The sequence below is a fragment of the Gopherus flavomarginatus genome, chromosome 1, assembly GCF_025201925.1.
Source record: "Gopherus flavomarginatus isolate rGopFla2 chromosome 1, rGopFla2.mat.asm, whole genome shotgun sequence".
Classification (NCBI taxonomy): Eukaryota; Metazoa; Chordata; order Testudines; family Testudinidae; genus Gopherus; species Gopherus flavomarginatus.
Window position 1 is genome coordinate 138,491,925 of NC_066617.1, and position 22,190 is coordinate 138,514,114.

At 42.1% G+C, this 22,190-nt stretch overlaps 1 protein-coding gene across 6 annotated transcripts in view; it reads left to right on the forward strand.

The window, feature by feature from the left end:
• The first annotated feature begins 3,219 nt into the window (after positions 1 to 3,219).
• The window catches only part of FAR2 (fatty acyl-CoA reductase 2), a 221,978-nt gene continuing 203,007 nt past the window's right edge, over positions 3,220 to 22,190 (forward strand). For 2 of the 6 annotated variants that reach the window (XM_050965658.1, XM_050965666.1), the window contains exon 1: positions 3,587 to 3,897. The gene's annotated coding sequence lies outside the window, so the exon portion shown is untranslated. Of the gene's footprint in view, positions 3,292 to 3,586; positions 3,898 to 4,054; positions 4,145 to 8,288; positions 8,389 to 22,190 lie in introns of those variants that run through there. The other 4 variants (XM_050965674.1, XM_050965683.1, XM_050965691.1 and 1 more) reach the window with 4 other exon arrangements.

Consider the following 22,190-nt stretch of genomic DNA (forward strand, 5'->3'; position numbering starts at 1 on the left):
GTCCACACTGGTAACAAATAACACTGCTCTACAGCCAAAATGCTTCTGAAATAAATGTAGTCCAACTTTACTAATTCTGGGTCACTGAGAACGAAAATAATGCTTACAATTGTTGATTGGCTCTAGTTTTCAAGATATGCTATTGGGTCAGTATATACGACCCTTGACTTGGGAATGGTGGAGGATAAGTGAGTTATAAAGGGAAGGGATCTCAATTTAAACCAGAAATGACTAAAATACATCTTTGACTGGATCTATGAATAAATCTATGACTGGGTTTGGACAGTACTTGCTTTTTAGGCAAAACAATGAATGATGCAATCTGAAGCTGGTATTGCGTCATACATGATATGAATTGCATCATGTTATTCCTAAAAGTCATGGATGATGCAATCATAACGAAGCTTACATCACTCTGCTGAACAAATTGCCCTATATCAGCTCTAGAAAGCATACAGTGTCTGCTCTCTTATTTGTCAGTGTTTGATTTTGCAAAGAGACACATTTCTGTTTAGCCAAAGTGAGCAGAGATGCCTCGTATTTGTGTGAAGAGTGCAGATAACTTCTGCTATGTTTGTGGTGAAGTGACTTTTGCATCACAAAAGCGCAGTCTAACCACTATGGTTAAGAAAGCCTATCACCTTTCTTTTGGCTGCAAACTTGGAGATCGGGACAAGAGGTGGGCCCCACACATATGCTGCAACACTTGTGCAACAAATCTTGGCCAGTGGTTGAACAGGAAAAGGAAATCTATGCCTTTTGCAGTGCCAATGATTTGGAGAGAGCCAACAGATCATCCCAGCAATTGTTACTTCTGCATGGTGCCTCCAGTTGGGAAAGGTGTGTCAAAGAAGAAAAAGTGGACTGTGCATTATCCAAACATTCCATCAGCTATACGCCCAGTACCCCACGGAGAAGGTATCAGTTCTGGAGTTTTAACACAGATACCAGAAACACGTCTGATACTTTGTACACTATCTTTAGCAGAAATAAATAAAAATAAATAAAATCTGCTTACTTTCTCTAACAGACACACTCTGTTATTGTCATTATCTACTCTATTTTACTCAATTGTTTTTCAGTAAAAATATAATTTTAACGTGTTTAAGGGTTTTTTCCCCTTTTTTATTAAGAAAAGGAATTTATTTTTCTAATTATTTTGGCACTTATGTTTACTGTCACAATAATGTATGTGACTCATTAACATTTGACTCCATCATTGCTGTTCGTGTCATAGTTGGGACTGCATTTATTTTCATGCGAATTTTAAGTTATTTAACAGATATAACTAAAAATATAATTTGAAAATAAGCAACCTTCATGAGGGGTCTAAAGTTATGTGTTTAGCTAATATTTTTTACACGGGAACTGCTAAGGTTAGTACAAGCTAAAGTTACATTCTAGGAGGATACTATTATTTGATTGTACCACTTTAAATAATGAATGACAAAGTACAATATGATAAAAGTAATAATGATAATTACTCCAGCCAGGACAGGTTAGGCATTTTAGAACTCACTACTCAAACCATTAAATTTAAGCATAAGAGAGAAATAAAATTATGAAATGCATAGACCAGTAAAAAAACTAAAATAACAGCACTTTGAAAGAATACAATTACCGAGAATAGATGTGCATTGCAGGAAGTACCAACAAGTAACAACAACAATATAAATATATGTTGGGGGTGAGTGTGAAAGAGACAGAGTATGTGAGCTGGGGGAGTGGATGAGAGACCCCCCGCACTGCTCCTTTAAGAGAACAGTCTGAAGGAACACCTTCAGATACAGCAGCAGCTGCCAGCAGCTCTGTCCCACTCTTGGTAAGCCCTATCTAATCCCTGCTCTGTGGAGATGCGGTACATGGATGGGGCACGGGCAGGGGACACCCTAACATCAGTGCCCCTTCTCACACACCCCTCCTGCAGCAAACAGGAAGCTCCTAGGAGCAGCTGGCCAGGGGCAGGAGCTGCAGGGCTGCATAAGCCAGCAGAGCAGCATGGGGAGGAGCACCCCTGCTCCAGAGGTGCCCAATTTATAATGGCACCCTGGGCTTTCACCCAGTTCACCTGTGCCTAAGGCTGGCCCTGCTAGTCTTTAAACAGAAGTGAAAACAGTGTTGCCAAGTCTCATGATTTTGTCATGAGTCGTACAATAATTATTGTTTTCCTTAAAGCCCCAGTTCCTGGAGTCAAGTGGCTATATTATGATTTCAGCCATCATTCTTAAAGAAACATGAAGTTTCTAGCCCTCAGGGCTGAGGAGAAAGCTTCAAAATGTGACCCCAGCACACCTAAGGGCTCAAAAAGCAGAAGACAAATAAAAAGATAACCAAATCTATTATTTTTACATAATTTCATGATTTTGGGTAAGCCTGATTCATGATTTTTGAACATTTGGGGTTGGCAATACTGTGAAAGTGACATGAAAGTGTCAGTTTCACTCCTGTTTATGGGCAGTTTGTAGTGTGTTAATTATTTGTAGTGAGGTAATACCCCTAGAGCCCCAGGCAGGTGTTCTAGTACAATGTTTCCAAAAGTTAAACAATCTATTTCAGTCTTGGTGAACAGCAAAAGAGTTATCTTGATTTTTTTCTACACTTGTTTCAGTCTATGTATCAAGAGTTAGTAACAAAGTAAGAATATACATTACAATTTTAAACATAACCAGTGACTTGACACAAGATATTCTAACGTGTTTGTATCAGAGCTGGGTGGGTCTAATATTTAATTTTCTTCAATTTTCTTTCTTTATATAGGAATTAGATACAGTGTTCCTGTCAGCTAATTTATAAATTCTCTGTAAAAAAACCCACTAGACTTTTCAGGTGCCTCAGTAGCCCCTAGAATCAAAGTTAAAGACCCCCCACCACACACACACAACTGAAATGGTGCCCCTAGCAAGAAAACCACGCACTCAAGGCCTAATAACAGTCTTTTGCATGGGCCAGTTCAGGATGAATTTAGAGAATGCTAAATTCCCATCCATCCGTGATGGTTTCCCTTTGCCTGGCGTGAGTGCTGGAGTCCAGACCGCTCTCTGTCAAGCGTGTCTGCCCCCCACCTCCTTTTATTTAAAGCTGGACTGTAAGGGTAAGAAGTGAGATGATGAGGATGATGGATAACAGAGGCAAGGAGGCGCTGCTAAGCTAGGAAGGCCAGGCAAGCGCCACTGCAGCTCTAGCCCGCGCTGTCTCTCTCCTTGCTTCTGTCTCCGCTTCCTAAGTTCCAAGGGGATCCTGAAGCCAGGCAGCGCCCCCAGTGAAGCCCCACAGAGGCGATCCATGCTCACGGTAGGGAAAGACATCGCAACACCCTACCCCAAATAGCCCGTGATTTCCTTAAAGCGCCACTACCTAGCTGGGCTCCCTGCGGCATGGTTCAGGGGCGCAAGGGAAGAGGTTGAGCGAGTGGAGTACAGATCCTGGGAAGGGCAGGCAGGAGGGGGTGCCTGGAGTTCATGCATAGCGAGGAGTGGACCGGCTGCCCCCCCCCGCCGCTTTTATCTTCTTAGTATCAACTGGAAGCAGAAGCAGCAGCAACTGCTACTGCAGCGCGTGTCAATTGCAGATCAGCGCGCCCTGATCCTGGCCCCGGGCCCAGAAGCGGGAGTCTAACCCCACCAGAGCGGGTCGGGATAGTCTGCAGCCTCCCGGCCTCCGCTGCCTTTCGTGTATGGGCGTGTGCGCGCGCAAAGATTGCGCCCAGCGCTCGCTGCAAGAGGCAGAGACGGGCAGGACAGGGCAACTCCCCCCCGGTCTCAAAGCCGGATATATAGTGTCAGTGGCTGGAAGAGGAGGAGGGAAGCGGTTTGGTGCCCTCCCCACCCCCGGTGCCTAGAGTTGCTTGTGATCGGGAGGCGAGGGAAGCGTTCTGGAGTCGGGAATTGATCGGAAACGGTAAGGAAGGTAACAGCCCGCTGGAAAATGGGGACTGTCCGGGATTCAGCCCAGCAGAGTCTCTCGCCTTTCGCCCTCGCCGCGGGGAAAGGGACGAGGACGGGAGTGAGAAAGCCTGGCTTGGGGTGGGGCTGCTTTGGGCACGGGAGGGGAAGGAGCCGGGGCTGCTCGGGTTGGGCTCAGTTTGGGAGCGAGGGCTGGGAGGACACAAACCGCAACCCAAGGACGCTGCTGACTTTCATAGCGGGTAAGTGTGTGAAGCTTAAAGAGGGAGGAGGAGAGACACGCCCTGACTGGGGACTCTCGAGGGTGCTTTAAAGCCGAGGGGCCGGGCGTGCCAAAGCCAATGGAAACGGGGCTCTGCTGGTACCTGACTCTCCATCGCACGCGAATCTGTCCTAGGCTGGCTAGTGATCTCCAGCCGCCGCACGTTTACTCTCGTGGGCTTCTCCTTGGAAGAGTTGAACATGAAGTGCAGACATATGACTGAGCACAAGAATGTCATGAGTGGATAGTAACGCTCTGTTTCACAACCTTAAGATTTGCTCTGGGGAGAAGTAGAGACTTTGTGGTAAAGTGAGGAGACCCAATATGTGTTTTATTTTTTTAAAGGTGCTTTTAAACTTGCAGGTTTCTCCCCCCACCCGTTAATTTTTTTCTGTCCATCAGTCAGTATGAAGAACAGCATATAATACAAAGCTTGGACACACCTATTTAGATTTTTAATACATGGGCAGAGGTGTAATTATGATCCCCACAATCACTACTTCTGCTCACATTTTATTACAACTACAGTACTTCCAGGAAACAGCATAATTTTTAAAATATGAAGACATAGCCTCAATTTTAAATTGGGGGTCCTAACTGTTCCTAAATCTGGGATGATCTTCAATTTTTCAGGAATAAGAGGCATCTCTTTGTGCTGTGTTTGTATAGCACATTGAAGATGCCTGCTGATAAAGTACAGTTAAAGTGCTAACTCTTGTGTAGTAATAATGAATTTGCCTCTGTGACTTTAAAGGACTTAGCTAGAGAAAAGGAGCAGGAAATTATCAGATACAGCCTTATGTTTGTAATAATAAATCGAACAGCTATTGTTACATTTGATTGTTTTATCATCCCAAAAATTTGGTGAGCAGATTAGGCACATCAGTTGATAACTAAGATTGTAATTTTGTGACAGCTGTAAAGACTTTCTGTAGACCCCAAATTTCCACCCAATTCTGACACCCCCTTCTGATATTTGAATTGGTGTTAAAACAAAAAGGACCTGAAGTATAAACAAACCCAAAAGGTGTGTCAAAATTCATGAGTTTTTAGGAGTTTTTCGATCAGAAGTCACAAGTTTTGATATCCCGTTTGCAGACTTGTTAGTTTACTGCATTTGTCGCACCCTGGTTTCCTCAGCTCTACCCAAGTGGCTGAGCACATATTATTTATGTTACAGGCACATATCATTGTGACTCTTTTGTCTGAAGCTATAGTGTCTGAAATGTAGCTAGCAGCCAATATAGATTGTGTTTATTATTGCTAGAGTGCTAAAGCAATGTTCTTACTGAACAGGGAAATTGCTTCTCTGTGTGTATCTATATAATAGAAAGAGGACTCATCACTATGATTACCCCTATGATAGATTTCTTAGTTAAGGTTGCACTGAGATTTGCACTCAAAACTGGTCTAACTCTGAACTGGGGGAGGGATAGCTCAGTGGTTTGAGCATTGGCCTGCTAAACCCAGGATTGTGAGTTCAATTTCTGAGGGGGCCACTTAGGGATCTAGGGCAAAAATTGGTCCTGCTAGTAAAGGCAGGGGGCTGGACTCAATGACCTTTCAAGGTCCCTTCCAGCTCTAGGAGATAGGTATATCTCCTATTATTATTATTTATTTATCCTCTCTCTAATACAATTTAGTGATTGAATTTAGTCTAAAAAATTGACACAATAACTCTCTGATGTTGCGTGTTTTATGTAATAAGTTTTAGTATGATACTTACCAGTTTTTGTAGCAATAATGTTTGAAAATGCTCCCTTTTTGAAATTTTGCCCTGTTTTCTTCATATATATCTTTTTTTGCAGGGGAGGGGCAGCAAGGGGGAAGGATCCTTTAGTTAAATAAACAACCACACTCCCCACAAACTCCACACTTAACACTCCTGCATATTCAGATGATAGTTCAGCCAGGCATATTTTTTAAAACACAGTGGCTAAAAAGTTTTAATGAATGTTTAAAAAAAAACCCAAAAAACATTGTGTAAATAGGAGAATATGTGAGTTGGTCAAGGTGAATCTCTAGAAAGGCTGATAGGCTTATAGAGAGGACCAGGAGAGTTGTGGGTCTCTGACAACCAGGCCTTTAACCTGCATCTCTGCTGCAGAGACAACTCTGCTGAAACCTCCTGTGATTTCTCAGAGGTCAGCCTTGGTCTGGCAGGCCTGTGGCAGCCCTTTGGGCTGGGACTCAGCTGCTGGGCTGAATGACTATGAGGGAGGAAGACTATGTGTTGTGAGGAAGAAAGGGGTATAGATATGGGGAAATGAATAAGAGGCCATGGATAATGTGAGGTAGAGGCACAGAAATGGTTACTGCAGCAGAGTTTGGAAGCAGGAGTGAGCGGCAGAGCTCCTCACTGTCTCACTGGTCTCCAGACCTGCTGTAGAGCAGTTCCCTGCTTGTAGCAGGCACTCTGGTCTCCCTAGTCACATGGGCCTTCCACCTGCATTCCACACAGAAAATTATTTTCTCCCCTTTTCTTGTATAGTTGCTTTAATGACCATTTATTTTGATCCATAAAGGGAAATGATCATATAAATAAAGGGGAAAGAAAATTTTCTATCTGGAATGGAAGTGAGGGTACCAGGCAACCAGCCGTGACTGAGGAGCTGGGCTCTGTGGATGGGGCTGGGAAGTGGTGGGTACTAGGATCAGAGACTTAGTCTCTAATATCTGTTTGATACAATGCATTTTCAGTGCCTATATTGTTTGGCTATGCTGGACTTAAGGGAAAACGGCAGGGAGATAGTTGCATATTCTGCATTCTGTTCACCGTGCTCTCTGCCTGAATTTGGACACACACATTTTTGATTAGCCAAAGAGTTAAATATTTTAGGCACTGGGGGTCAAAAGTCACTTAGACTCAAGGGCTAGATCTACAAAAGGATTTATGCCTGTCACTGCCACTTTACCCAATAAGCCAGTAGTTAGACAGTCCCCCAGGATGTGGGACACCTGGGTTCAAATCCCTGTCTGTCTGATATGGAGTAGGGACTGGAACTAGAGTGACCAGAGGTCCCAGTTTTATAGGGACAGTCCTGATATTCAGGGCTTTGTCTTATGTAGCCACCTATTACCCCCCATACCAGTCCCGAGTTTTCACACTTGCTGTTTGATCACCTTCATTGGAACCCTTGTGACTCCACCTATCAGGCAATAGAGTCATTTGATCTCTTTCTGGTTAATGCCAGTCTCACTACCTCATGTAAGAGGGGGTATTACTTTCTGGCTCTATGGGTTTTTGCCCAGTTCAGAAAAATGCTATGTGCTTATCTACAATGGGACTTAAGTGCATGCTGAATCAGGGCCGAAGGAATCTAACTGTAAGAAGCAAGGTTTTGGCCCAGTGATGCCAGCCTCACGCTGGGTAGTATCTTATCCCATAAGAATGAAGAATCAGGGCCTTAGAAATTAGCTACACGATCATAGTGATGTTTTCACTCTGACTTAGCCTGATCTCTCTTTGTGAGGAAACCTGAGCTGCTGTTCGGGCTACTGGGGCTCCGTTGCTGTGTGCTCTGGCATAATTCCAACATGGCTTGCAATGCATGGTAGCCACTTCAGGGCTAACTCTGGCCTTCAGACACATCTGCACAGGTTCATTTTCATTTTGCTATTACAGGCAGTATTTATAACAGAGGCATCTTCTGCCTTTTTTTTAATATTCTCTCTCCTCTAGTTCTTTTGTGTTTTGCCAAGCATGTAACTCCTATTTTTTTTCTGACACCATCTGAGTTAGCATTTTATCTGGTTTTTACGTTTTTCAACAAATTCTTTTTCAAATTAGTGCTTCCAAATTGCTGATGACTCTTCAGAAAAGATAATAGCTATTAGGTGATGTATTTTATACAGAACATAGTATCAAAAATCATGGTTAATTGTGTCTCTGCACAGTAAATAGTCAACAATACATTCTTGTAATTAAGACAAATTATGGTTTGACCATGTAATTAGTCTGAGTAATTATTGATGTGCTGGGAATCCTTTTCTTTTCTCTAATCATTGACTAAGTTTGTTTTATTAAAACACTTGGGCACCATTGAAGGCTTGACAAAAATTTCTGTAATCTGACTACAAGAATGTTCAGATATAATACAATACTGTCTCTCTCTTTTCACAAGATTCAACTGTACATACAATCGCCTGAATATACATGCATAGAATTGGGAATGCAAGTGGTGAATAATCACAAAAGGCTAGATTCTTCCATCCTTGCTCACAGTGAGTAGCACCCTTACTCCTTCACAAGGTCTGTGGTCATACCTCACTCTTCTTGTTTTCTGCTTGCCAGGAATCAACGCGGAATAACTGGGCCCATAGGATGTGTAGTATATTAGAGCCTTTTCCCGAATTGAACTTTATTTTTATTATGTAGGCCTGATTCTGTCATCCTTGTGTACACTGAGAAGTAGCTTATTCCTCAAGAAGTCTGATTTGAAGTTAATGGGACAACTTGCAGGATAAAGTACTACTCAGTGTGTGGAAGGGTGGTATTTACAGTTAGGCCCCTGATTCAACATAGCACTTCACCACATGCTGAAGTCCCACTGAAGTTAAGCACGGGCTTAAGTGCTTTGCTGAAGCAAAGTTAAAATCTGTAGAACCAAATTCTGAAACCTTCACTTACATGAGGTAATATCTTATGTCCAACTCCTCAAAGGTATTTAGGTGCCTAACTTTCCATTGACTACAAAGACCTTTGAGGATCTGGGCCTTACTCCAGATTAGTCCTGTTGACTTCAATAGGGCTATTTCAGGAATAAGTAGGGTGACCAGATAGCAAATGTGAAAAATTGTGATGGGGGTGGGGGGTAATAGGTAAGAAAAAGCCCCCAAAATTGAGACTGTCCCTATAAAATTGGGACATCTGTTCACCCTAGGAATAAGGAACTAATCAACATGAGTAGGAGTGTCAGAACTTGGCCAGTATTCAGACCCTGAAATAAAAGTGGCTTAATTTCCAGAGGTGTATGTCCACTTTTATTTAGGTGACTACTATCAACTTAGAAGCTTATCTTTAAACACACAGGTTTGTAAGTTGGAGCCAGTGTTTTTTGGTAACCCAAGCTCTACTATCAATCTTTAATAAATTTGTTGTGCAATACAGCTTTATAATTGATTGTGTCTTTAATACCAAATGTATACCTCAGCACTTTTACAGAGTTCATTATAACTACTCACCCTGATGTGTGAGGTATAAATAATAAAAATTAAATAAAAGAAAAAGATACATTTTTTGATAGAAAAAGTTTCATGATTTTTCAATCCATATTAGTGTAAAATGTCATCTGACACCAAAATTAAATTTGGAACCAACTAAATTGACAGTGTCCTTTTGCTTTGTCTGTCTTGACACAATTGCAAAGCCTTTCAGTAAAAGGAACGAAAGGTTCTTTACTTTCACTGTAGCGTCTGTAAAAGAGTGTTGTAGCCTCTGCTGAAATGCTGTTTGGTTAATTCCTACAATACTCCTCCTTAGTGAATCCCAAAAGAGAGATTCCTATTATACACAGACACATAGGTCACTATTTTTCCTTTCTGTTAGTGGAAGCACACAATTGATAAAATGGTGTGCTGCAGCATTGACTATATCGGAGGGTTAATAATGGGGTACAGAACCTCGGTTGGAAGTAGCCAAAATTTGATTCCACTGAATGGCTTCTTGGTGGTATATGTGAAATGAGTTGGTCTCAGTTCTCCTAGTGCACAGCTACCCATATCACAAAATCCAGGGCTATAGTTGACTGTAACTTCACTTTAATAAAGAAGCCAAGGACTGAATGACTACAGTGACAGCATATGCCTATCCTCTTGTATTTGTTTCTAGTTTAAAATATAGCATAGCTTATTATTAATAGGTTACCCTTACTTACCAAGCACTGCAATAGTAACATGGCAAGAGATGGAAGCATTAGCAGCCAGCTTTGTTTTAGTGACCTGGCGCCAGTCTAATGTTGTACTGTAATGAGCTGTTTCAGCTGTCTCTACTAATGCTACAGGATAACAATGAGGTGTAGATACCATGGAGATGGGTGCAGTATGAGTATTCAAATGGAAAAGATTGCACTTCTCACAGGTATGGTGAATGTTGGTATTACAGCAAACTGTTCTCCACAGACACTGTAGTCACAAGTGTTGCTCCAGCATATTTCATTCCAGCTATGTAATTCCCCACCTTCACATGTTTCTTGGAAGTACCAGCAACTCTGTGTCTCTTACAGAAAGCAGAACATAGTTTCTAATTTTCTATTGTCTTCTGGCACTCAGGCAGTGGCAGAAGGGAGAAAATGAGTCGTACTTTCCAAGTCGTACTTTCCACTTGTTTTGGGATTGAACATCTGTATTTGTGCACCCTGAGCTGTGCTTCCAGCAACACTTGTAAATCTCAGGTCATTCTGTAGTGGAGGGTTTTGTTTCAATCTTCAGAAGCATCTCACTTGAAGCACTTCGCCAGTTTGTGGCAAGCCTTTAAGAAGCTACAACAGAACTAATATGTTTTTCATTGACTTCTTTACTGCTGCCAAGTCCTGATTTGAAATGAAGGGCATCCTACATGCTGACTTTCCTTGGGCCTTACAATACCTGGATTGAAATCTTGCCTTGGTTGAAGTCATTGGCAAAACTCCCACTGATTTCACAGTAGCCAGGATTTCACCCCAAACTTGTTCATACATCTGTGGAATCGCTGTTTTTAGCCGCATAACTCAAGCACAAGTCAATGAGTTTCACAGATCATGCATTGAATTGTTGCTTTTCAGTGGCAAGTCTCTGCTCACTTATCTAATTCATTGTTATCGAACCATTATTGAATGTAATTGATGTGAAGTGCCCAAGTGCTTTGTTATCCAACACATTAGGAAATGATTGGGGTTGTGTTGCTCTCCAGATAGTGAATGAGGCTTTCATCCTGGATAAATACTCTTTTCCTACCACAGGAAACCTGACTCCTCAATTGGTTGTCTCTGTCCAAATGTCTAAACTGGAGATGACAGAAGAATACCTTCGGATTTCCCTTTGCTGAGAACAGTTGCAACCTGACTGCTTTTACCTCTGGGCTTGTGGACAGCAGAGAAATGGGTTGTCTGCTGTTCTGGCAGATTCTGTGGTATTCGCACAGAACCACAGACGCTGATAGCTCTGCAGTCTAGTGCTGGAGCCAGTATATTTCCCTTTGGAGAAAACCACTTAATTACCAGCTTCGGTTTTCTTTGGAAGAAGTCTCCGATTCTGACTACTTTACCTGTCATTTCATGCCTTTTGCTGCATGCATTCTTCCTTTGTGGATTTGTCTGCACTTGTCCATAGACTTCATCAGCTTGCCATCTTCAGGAAGAAATTAAAACAAGCCTCTAGTCTGGTCAGGGCTCTGGCATAAGATGAGACTGTCTACTGCAGGTCCTCTGCTCTAAGTGCTCATTGCCTTTTTCCATACTGGTTACTCTGGGGCAAATTGTCTGAGATGATTGCCTTGCTTGGAACCTGTTGCATGCTGAGCGTATGTCTTTGCTTTCATCCAGAATAAGCACATGTTTGTTTTTGTTTCTTTTTAAAACAAGAAATACCAGGACATTTATGCTCTGTCCTGACATAGACATCTTACTCAAATTCTGCAGAGCCTGTCAACCCAGTGGCAAATATTTGGGGCCCCAAATTCCTCCAAATTGCCACCATACCCAACTCAAGTTCTGGGAAATTTGTCTACATACCCTCAAATACCTGCTCACTGAATGACGTGCCCCCACCCCAATCCCTAAATGTCCTAGAGTTATTCCAGTTTAGGCAATAAAGTCTCAGGTCATGATGAGGATCCTAGATGATCTGTTAACTTGATGGCATGCATTACATACAGCTACAGACTGGTCCCAAATTACTGCCTGTCACTTCCATCATTTCACCTCCTTCACCCACTTCTTCCATCACCACGCTGACAGAGGAGTTGAGAGGTTTAGCTGCACCCATAAAGAAGGATTGACTTCTCATCTGAGCCACAGATTCACCCCTTCTATTTGGCACTTCACTGACCCTTCCCTACTGCCATAAGGCTATGCATACTACTACCATGCATTCTTTTGCCTCCTTCGTGCTGGAAGGGAGTTGAACTACCCCATTCTTAAGTTGCCTTGGCATGGGCAGGACTGCTAAAAGGGTATTATTCTTATGCATGCGTAATCGAATTCCCTAAAGTGTGTGTTAGCATACTATGCAGGGAGCAGAAACTGGCTTCAGACTGGTCTGGGCCTTTGAAGGTCTAGCAGCGTTTCTACTGGGTGACCACACCAGATGATACACAACCTGTATGCAAGTAATTTCAGATCTGCTGTCTATGGCACCATTCACTCTGTCAACTGAAAGCTTGATGCTAAGGACACTTGGGTGAGTCCTTGCAGAACTCCCACAGCCACTGAAAGGCCCTGATTGGGCATCACTCACCACTTTCAAACCTGTTACAGAGAACTTCATGCACTCTTCTTGGGCTCAGACAAGATCAGCTCTATTTCAGGGCTATATGATGATGACACCTGAAAATCAGGACATTGGACTCTACCAAGAGTAACAAAATTGTTTATCTTTGTTGTTAGTTTAAAATAATGGTTAGTGTGCCTTTAATTCTCAAGCCGGGCAAAGTTCATGTGGACAAGATGTGGAAGTTTCAACAGTTATTGTAGTAACTAGTAAACATTTAAATAGCAGCATATCTCATTGCCCATCTCTTTCCCAATGCTATAGTTCTCCAGGTCAGGATTAAGGCACATAGGCAGGGAAGACTGTTTGTCACTGTCTATGCGGTACCATTTAAGTAGAATAAATAGAAAACATTAGTCTCTAGGGTGTCATTTTAGTTGTCCTTAAATTTGCCTTAAAATTGTATTATAACATCACAAAAATATTCTGAAACACCAGTCTTCCCAGCACTGATGATAGCCCAGTACTTTCCTAGCCTTTATGTGTAATGGTACCCACAGTCCTTTTAAAAACAAATAGTCTGCTGTTCGATAACATTTAATTTCCATGACAACTTATGAATCTTGTGCTGTTGAAAGCTGTGAGATACAGACCCCTTTCTTAAAAGAACCCACCTCACCATTATCTTATCCAGTGTTCAAATATCCACAATATTTTAAAAGGGGAAAAAAAAATCTTTAAATGACTTGTCCAGAGTCAGCCTGGATTTCTGATTTGGTTGTCAGCAAGAAAATGTTCCTGCAACTATTTTGTAGCCAAAATATATATTTTTTTCTTTTTCATAAATTTGTACTACATCTAAGACTGGCTTGGATGTGTTTGGGGGCATATGGGACATATGGTATGTTTCCTTTTGATGAGTTTACTAGTTGGAGCTGGTCCTGAAGCCTACTAGTGTTCCTCATTTCAATGCAGGATTCTCCCAGACTTGCTATCTTGATGGAGATACTCTGAGTGGAGAGGAGGCTGACCGTTGGCATTATGGATTCAGGGTTGTCAGTTCACTTGACGGGAATGCACTGTATGGAGATTGCCACTTCCCCTTGTGTTTCTTAGCAGTGACACAGCAGTGTTTTAATTTGTGGTAGTTTGTTTTATCTGTTAAATGTGTTATTGCTAAAGAGACCTGGTCAATGTTTACTGCGACTCGGATCAGTAAAGAGAGATTGCACAGTTAGAACCAATGTTGCAACAATGGTAGTGGCTGGGTACGAGAAGAGCGGGCTGCCTGGCTGTTTATCAGTGCTTGAAACCTAGCCTTGCGTTCAGGTAGGAAGAAGACTCCTAGATGTTGTGTGGTTTCCCTCGACAGAAAAGCTGCTGATCTGATTTAACCAGTTCTTAAAAATCCTGGCTGCATGGAGTATTCAGCATGGAAAAGCTACAGTTCAAAATGAAACTAGCCTTCAGCATAATTTTGCCTGTAAATGCTACTGAACAGCAAGTAGGGTACCAAAAAGGCACTTAAAATGGAGTGTATGTGCGATTAAGCCGTGGGCATGTTTCTGAAATGCAGAATGAGTCTAACTGGCCAAGTGTCAGAGGAGGAGTTTGAGCAAAGTAGCAGCCTGGTAGGCAAATTTTCCTCCTCTTTTGCTCTTTGGTGCCATTTATGAGGAAACTGAGATGGAAGGAGGTCATTCTTCACTTTCAGCCTCAAGCCTGACCATCTCTCTCTCTCCTTCCTCAAATCCCTTCACTGACTTCCTTTCTCTCTTCATATCCAGTTCAAGTTCCCTGTCTTGACCTTAAAGGCTCTGCACAGATCCACCCTACACCCCCATCTCCTCCCACTCACTACACACCATCCAAGCTCTTCCGACTGTGCTTATTGTTTCCCTCACACATTCAGATATTTTTGTGACAACTTTGCTGCCTGTCACACTGCCAATTAATGTTTGCCCATCTCTCTTCTCCTCCCACTCACTTCTGAGAGTTATACTCTGCACGAAATCCCACTATAAGGACTGCTCTTCACTTTGAATTAGTTCTGTGCCTCTTTGTTTACTCCTGTGATGTTAGATGTTAGGCCTTTTGATATGGTTTGCTGCTCTTTACATATGTGTATGTGTGTGTGTGGGGGGGGGGGTTGTTTGTTGTTCTTTTTTTTTTTTTTGCATATTGCACAGCTGCTTACACTAACAGCCTTTATATAAATAATCATTTGAATAATAAAACTGGTCCCAGTGGTCAGAGCTCCCAGGATGTTTAAGTGCAGTTTAGTAGTTTGTTGGATGGCTAGAGAGTAAATTTTTGGCTCTTTGATTGTTCCAAGCTAACAGAAAATAAGATTCTTCTAAGCATCATGCATACAGTACGAGTTTCAACATTCTTTTAGGTTTTTTAAAGGATTTTTAATGTATTTTTTTTTCTTCTCCAGTTCTTTGTATATGTCTTCACAACTACAGGATTGTCCCAAAGGATGGCTACTTAACTGCACAATGTTCTAGAAGGCTTTGTATAAATTCCACTAATTCCTTGCATTTGCAGATTAACAGGATGCTTCCATGCACACCTTTTTGTGAAATATGTATCTGCCAAATGCAATCCTCTGCCATGTCCATCTGCGTCTCTGAAATAATAATTGCTCTTATATGGTGCCTTCTATCCTAGATGCTCTGAATTCTTTGAAAATGTTTTTCTTGATAACTGATAACTAAAGGGCATGATTTTTCCACTGCATTGTATCTTGTGTAGTCATTAGCACTTGTGCAGAATTGGTGTAAAAATGCAAATAAATCAGAATTCTCCACTCTTATAGGTGGTATCATAAACAGATAGTTAGGGGTTAATGCCTCTTTTACCTGTAAAGGGTTAAGAAGTTCACCTAGCCTCGCTGACACCTGACCAGAGGAACCAATGGGGGAACAAGATGTTTCAAAAGGAAGGAGGGAAGTTTTCCTTTGTTTAATCAATTTCAATTTCAGTTTCAGCCAGAGTGAAAAAGATCAAGGAACCAGCCCCTTATCAGAGTAGTAAGTTTTAGAAAGGGATAAATAGGTTTATGTTTATTTTCTTTGTAACTTGTCTTGGTACCATTAAGGGAATTATCAAATTTGGGTATTCTTTTGTGTATTAAGATTTTTGCCCAGGGGAACATCCTCTGTGTTTTGAATCTGTTGTCTGTGAGAGTAGCTGGTATGCTAATCTCTCCCAGAGGCTTTTCTTTTACCTTTCTTTTCTTTAATAAAAGCCTTTTTCTTAATACCTGATTTTTTTTCCTTGTTTTTAAATCCAAAGGGGTTGGATCTGGATCCACCAGGAGTTGGTGAGAGAAATGAGGGGGGATAGTTAATTTCTCCTTGTTTTAAGATCCAAGGGGTTTGGATCTGTGTTCACCAGGAAATTGGTGAAGTCTCTCAGACTACCCAGGAAAGAAAAGTAGTGCTTGTGAGTGATGGCAGTGATACCAGATCTAAGCTGGTAATTAAGCTTAGAAGTGTCCATGCAGGTCCCCACATCTGTACCCTAAAGTTCAGAGTGGGGAAGGAACCTTGACAGGTGGTAACATTTCACACCCACTTTGCTCACATGTAAATGACAGCAGAAGGTACAGTGAGAATCAGGCATGGAACTGACATCCAGGGTTTTACATAACTTGATATTTCCATTGGCAAAAGGACAAAACCTGGGGGCTTATCTTCCACATAGGATATCTGGTGCCCATAAATCTTACTGTTAGAAAACTACAAGTGACAAAGATCTATCCCTGCTTCATAGTCTCTCTCCTCTCAACTCAGGACAGTCATTGAAAGATTTAGGTTTCCAATTGAATTCACTTCCATTGTCCCATCTGAGGCCTGGTCTACACTGGGGAGGGGGTTGAAATCAATCTAAGATAAGTCGATGTATCTTAGATCAACTTAGAATCACTTACTTTGCGTCCTCGCAGCATGCGATCAATGGCTGCCGCTCCCCTGCCAACTCTGCTTCCGCCGTGGAGTTCCAGAGTCGATGGCAGAGCGATTGGGGATCTATTTATCCGTACCTACACTAGAAATGATAAATCGATCCCCGATAGATTGATCATTACCCGTCAATCCAGCGGGTAGTGTAGACATACTCTGAATAGTTGGCTAAAGGTATTTTACCAGAGCAAAGAGAGGCAAGCTTGTCAACATCAAATCTGTAATGTGGGTGGCTAAGCGAAGATGTCTTTTAGTTATTCCCTGTTTATGGCAAATGATCGAATGTAGAACATCACAAAGAAAACATCTGTACAATATTGCATTTATCTGACCTGCTCTTCTTTTCTTTTTCACGGCAGATTTAGAAGGAACCTGACTGAAGAATAAGAGCTAGAAAACATAGTTTCCCTTATTGTTTCATCTGTCTGCCTGTTCAGAACTCGGCTCTGAATGGGTGGTCAGACGTAAGCTAACAACTTTTTTTGATAGAATCCCTATGCTTTTTATATTTTCTGCCCTCTTCCATCACTGTAGATTGCATGTCTTTAGCGTACACTGCAAATACATCTTCACAGTAGTGTTTGCAACAGAATGTGCAATTTAGTGTTTTGTGTAGAAGCACCAACATTCCATTAGGAGATTCACCTGAAGAAACATGAATACAGGAACAAAATTTGAGTTTCTCTATTGGGCCAGAGATTTTCTGCATGATCTTGTGGATGGATGCATTGTGTCATCTGTCAGGGTCTTTATATCCTGCGCTTACAGGTTGAAGAGCTCAATGATCTTGTAGGATTTTTACATTTCCAGCTTATATGATCCTACTTGGATATTCTGTATCATTTATCCTCTGCTTTTGCTATCCATATAACGCTATGGGCATTATCGACCCTTTGCAGTGGAGGTAGCATAGAAGAGGAGAAAAATGATAATAATGCCTTCAGCTATAGGAAGGTGAGGTTTACAAAAAGCAGGATAGACCTCAGGCTGCTGTGAAGATACGGATAGCTACCAGTGCCCCCTACAGAGAATGCAAACAGGTATACAACTACCTCCACTTTGCAAATGTGTCCTCAGCTTCATTATAAACAATTAATGTAGGTCTCCAAGGAGGATGAATGCAAGGATGCAGAAAGTTAACAGATACTCTAAAGAGAAATGTTAAACATATATATGACTATTCCCTTCAGTGGCAATGGCTTGTTCTGTTTCGCTGTAAGTAGGCATGCATAGCAAGATGGCAGAAGGAAATCTGTCAAGACTGAAGGTATGGTTACACTTGCAGCCCAACAGCGCTGCCGCAGGAGCGCTCCCACGGCAGCGCTTTGAAGTGCGAGTGTGGTCGCGGCGCCAGCGCTGGGAGAGAGCTCTCCCAGCCCTGCAAGTACTCCACCTCCCCGTGGAGATTAGCTTACAGCACTGGGAGCCGCATTCCCAGTGCTGGGGCAGTGTTTACGCTGGCGCTGTACAGCGCTGTAACTTGCTGCGCTCAGAAGTGTGTGTTTTTTTTCACACACTTGAGCAAGAAAGCTGCAGCACTGTAAAGCGTCAATGTAGCCAAGGCCTCACTTGGTATATCTACACTGCAGTAGCACAGCTCTAGCACTGTATCTCCAGGACTACTCTTGTGGGAATTCTTTGCCAAAAAGTTAAAAATTCTGTGCATAATATTTTAAAAATTTGCAAAATTCTGCATTTTATTTGTCAAAATACCACAATATAATCATGCCAGTTTCAATTATTATGGTAATTTATTTCAAAATACCTGTCAGCAAGTATGTCTGTAACAATACAAACAACAAAAAAGATCCAGGAAAAGATTTTGACAAATAGATTCCTTACTAGACATATTAATACAGAATTCTGAGTACGAGTTCATTTAAACTACAATACAGAAATGTATTTCCCGCACCTCTCAGAAGCAGTGCAAAGGCTTGGGGAAGTCAGGAGTAATGATGGGGCTGAGGGAGAGGGAAGTAATTAATTGGAAGGAGACTGGGAGGGAACCTGAATTGTTGGGAGTGGGTGGGAGAAGTATGGAAGAGTTTTGGTATTTTTGTTGTTTTTTGGCGGGGGGGGGGCAGGGATTGTTAGGGAGTTGGGGAATTTCCTCCATGCAGTCCCTGGCTGATCCCTAGCCTCTCCCATTCAGTCAGGTACATCTGCACATGTCGACAGATGGCCTTGCACCTTCGCTTCCCTCTGTCCACATGTGACCCTGCATCCCCATTCAGCCAGGCATTGCTGCCCTTGTTTCCATGTGTCCCTGCATCCTCCATCCTTCTGTCACAATGTGGCCCTGCACCCCCACTCCCAATTTGGCCTTTGTCTCAGTGTTGTCACCCAACTAGCTCCTGTGCTCCTGCCCTAGTCTGTTTTCCCTCCACTAGCCTTATGAACCCCAGTCTGTGACACACACACCCAGCAGCCCTGTGAGCCCTGCTCTGTCCATCCCCACCATATCCTGTGTCACCTCGCCTGGCCCTGAAGGTAGGGTGCTATGAGGAAGGCAGTCTCTACCCAGTCCTTCCCCATGGTTGGCTACTCTAGCCTATCAGCCAGCTGCCCTTGTGGGTGAAAGGTGTAATTGCAGTGTGACCTTTCTCAAGGCTTCCCTTCACCTCGGCATCAGAATTAATTATTCTGCGGGTGTGGAAAAATCTCTGGGGAACATTAATTCTGTACTTGCACTGTAAGCAGAATTCTACCAGGAGTACAGAGTGTAGACATTTCCTGTGTTGACAAAAGGGTTTTTTCAGTTGATGTAGTTAATTCGCTATGCTGAGAATTCTTCCATCAACATGAATGCATCTACACTGGGGGTTAGGTCAGCCTAACTATGGTGCTCAGAGTGCAAACTTTTTCACAGCTCTGAGCAACATAGCTAGTTTGATCTAATTTCTAGGTGTACAAGACCAGGTGTCAGTGACAATGGCTTGAAGCAGCACTATAATTAACTCCTGGGGTTATTTTCCTGTGAGAACCCTCTGGACTTGGAAGCAACTGATCACCATATTGCTTTGGGAAAGCTCAGTAAATCTCAGGTAGATTCAGATGAAGTGGCATGTAGCATATATACATTATACATCAGCAGATATGTTTTGCGGAGGCCCTATATACAGCACTATGTGATATTTCTGGTACTAATTAAATTGTGTTTTATTTGTACCCTTTTTAAACAGAGCACATGTGAAAACCTCTAGTTTTTGTTCCTGTAGTTCAGGAATGAACGGCTGCCCAAAAATGGTGTACTGTTCTTCTTCTTTGTTCCAGCTGTTTGGAAGACATAAGAATTGTATGAAACTCTTTAATGTCACATTTATTTCAAGGGTCTAGTATTTTCGTCCTTTTGCTCTTGGTCAAGTTTTTAGAACTCTAGCCTGGAACTGGGAATACTTGGGTTCTGTTTCCTGCTCTATCACAAACTATGGCCAGGTCTACACTACAAACTTACCTCACTCGGGGTGTGGAAAAAATGGAGCGATGTAGTTATAGTGACTGAACTCCCGGAGTAGACAGTGCTGTGTCATCAGGAAAGCTTCTCCTATCGACATAATTATGGCCTCTTGTGGAGGTGGATTAGATATGCCAATGGGCGAAGTTCTCTCACTGGCCTAGTAGTATCTTCACTAAAGTGCTACAGTGGTGCAGCTGTAGTGCTGTTTGTGTAAACAAGCTCTACATCTGTGACTTTGGGCAGGTCACTTAATGTCAGACTTCCTCAGTTCTCCATCTGTAAAATGCAATACAGTTTTAGTACTTCCCTGCCTCACAGAGGTGTTGTGAGGCTAAATACATTAAAAATTGTGAGGCACTCGGATACTGCATTAATAGGTACCATATAATTACCTAAGATGGGTCCCCAGCTGATTTGATATTTTGTGCATTGGTGATAGAGAATCAGGTTTTCCTCCTGCAGTGCCGCCCTCTACTTGCAGCAGTGTTTTAACTATATCAGGGGTAGGCAACCTATGGCACGTATGCCAAAGGCAGCATATGAGCTGATTTTCAGTGGCACTCACACTGCCCGGGTCCTGGCCACTGGTCCGGGAGGCTCTGCATTTTAATTTAATTTTAAATGAAGCTTCTTAAACACTTTAAAAACCTTATTTACTTTATAACTAAACTATTGTTGTATGTATATTATAGACTTAGAGAGAGAGAGAGACCTTCTAAAAACATTAAAATGTATTACTGGCATGCAAAACCTTAAATTTGAGTGAATAAATGAAGACTTGGCACACCACTTCTGAAAGGTTGCCGACCCCTACACTAGATGGATCTCACACTGGTCTTCAGACCACCAGTGGCCTGGGTCAATACTGGTGGTCTTCAGAATGAAATGTTTTGAAATGGGGTATTTGGCGGGAAGGGGATTCTTCTCTTGCAAAATGATTCCAGGTATTGCTTAGAGAAAGCCAAAAAGTATCTAGAATCGCAGCACTTAGGAACTGTATGAGATGAAATGAGGAACACTTTGTCTCTTTAAAACTACAAAGGAAAATTTTATGTAGAATGCGATTATCCAATATGGATTTTGTCCTCGACAGCTGGGTTATAACATGCCTACTGTGCATGATGGTCACTGCCATGAGATTTTTAACAACAAAATGGGTCAGGCATCAATTTTACGTCTCATCTAAAAAATACTATTTCAAGCAGCATGATGCTTCTCAATATCACCTTGAATGTTTGTCACGTGCAAGACCTTATTACCTTTCAGGCACCAACATTTTTATGTTAATGGCAATTAAATTTTAAAAGGATCTGAGTGTCCTTTTTACTGCACATGTAATGTCTTTGGTGAAAATGTGTTAAAAATACAATGGGAAAAATGAGAACTTGAATCATGTTGCTTTAAGCTTAACAATGATATTATTTACTGGTAATTCTTGTGGCAGCACCTTGCATGTGCTACATGCTATACTAATGTACAGGATTACACACTCCTCACTCCAATTATAATCTGTAAGGACAAAAAATGGTGGAGAGAAAGATACCCAGTGTTGTCAGGGTGGTGATATCCAACCAGTTTTGTTTTATTTTTGTTTTTTAAGATAGTCAATTCAATATTTTATTTATACTATAAAAAACTTAGGCCCAGATTCAGTGGTTTCAATGGGCATTAAGCACCTAAATACCTTTTGAGGATCTGGGCCTTGGAGGCTTTTTGGTAAGAGAGGGAGACATAGTGGAAAAAGAGAGTGTGAGAAAGACGGAAGGAGGGACCATGAAATGCAAAATGTAAAGCCAGGATATTGAGGTTACCAGAAGGATCAAAGTGGTAGGAAAGGGGCAGCAGAAAGTGGATGACAACCAATGCTGTGTTGCAGGAGGAGAAAAATTAGGGCTATCTACAGTCTAGATTTCACAGCTGAATAGATGATGATGATGATGATGATGTCAGTGGCTGTGAAGACTCCACTTGGTTGCTGATGTTCCTTATATGGCACGGGAGACAGGAAGCTGCTGGGCCGGATGCTCTGGGTGGGTCCTTCTGGATCTGATGGTAAGGTGATTTGGGACTGGAAAACCCTGGTTTACCATCTACACCCTTAATAGTAGCTGGCATTAGCTGCTTTGGGGATCAATTTGTGTCTATAAACGTTAACTTTACTTGACATGTAATCTTTCATTTTCTAGTTCAGGCTA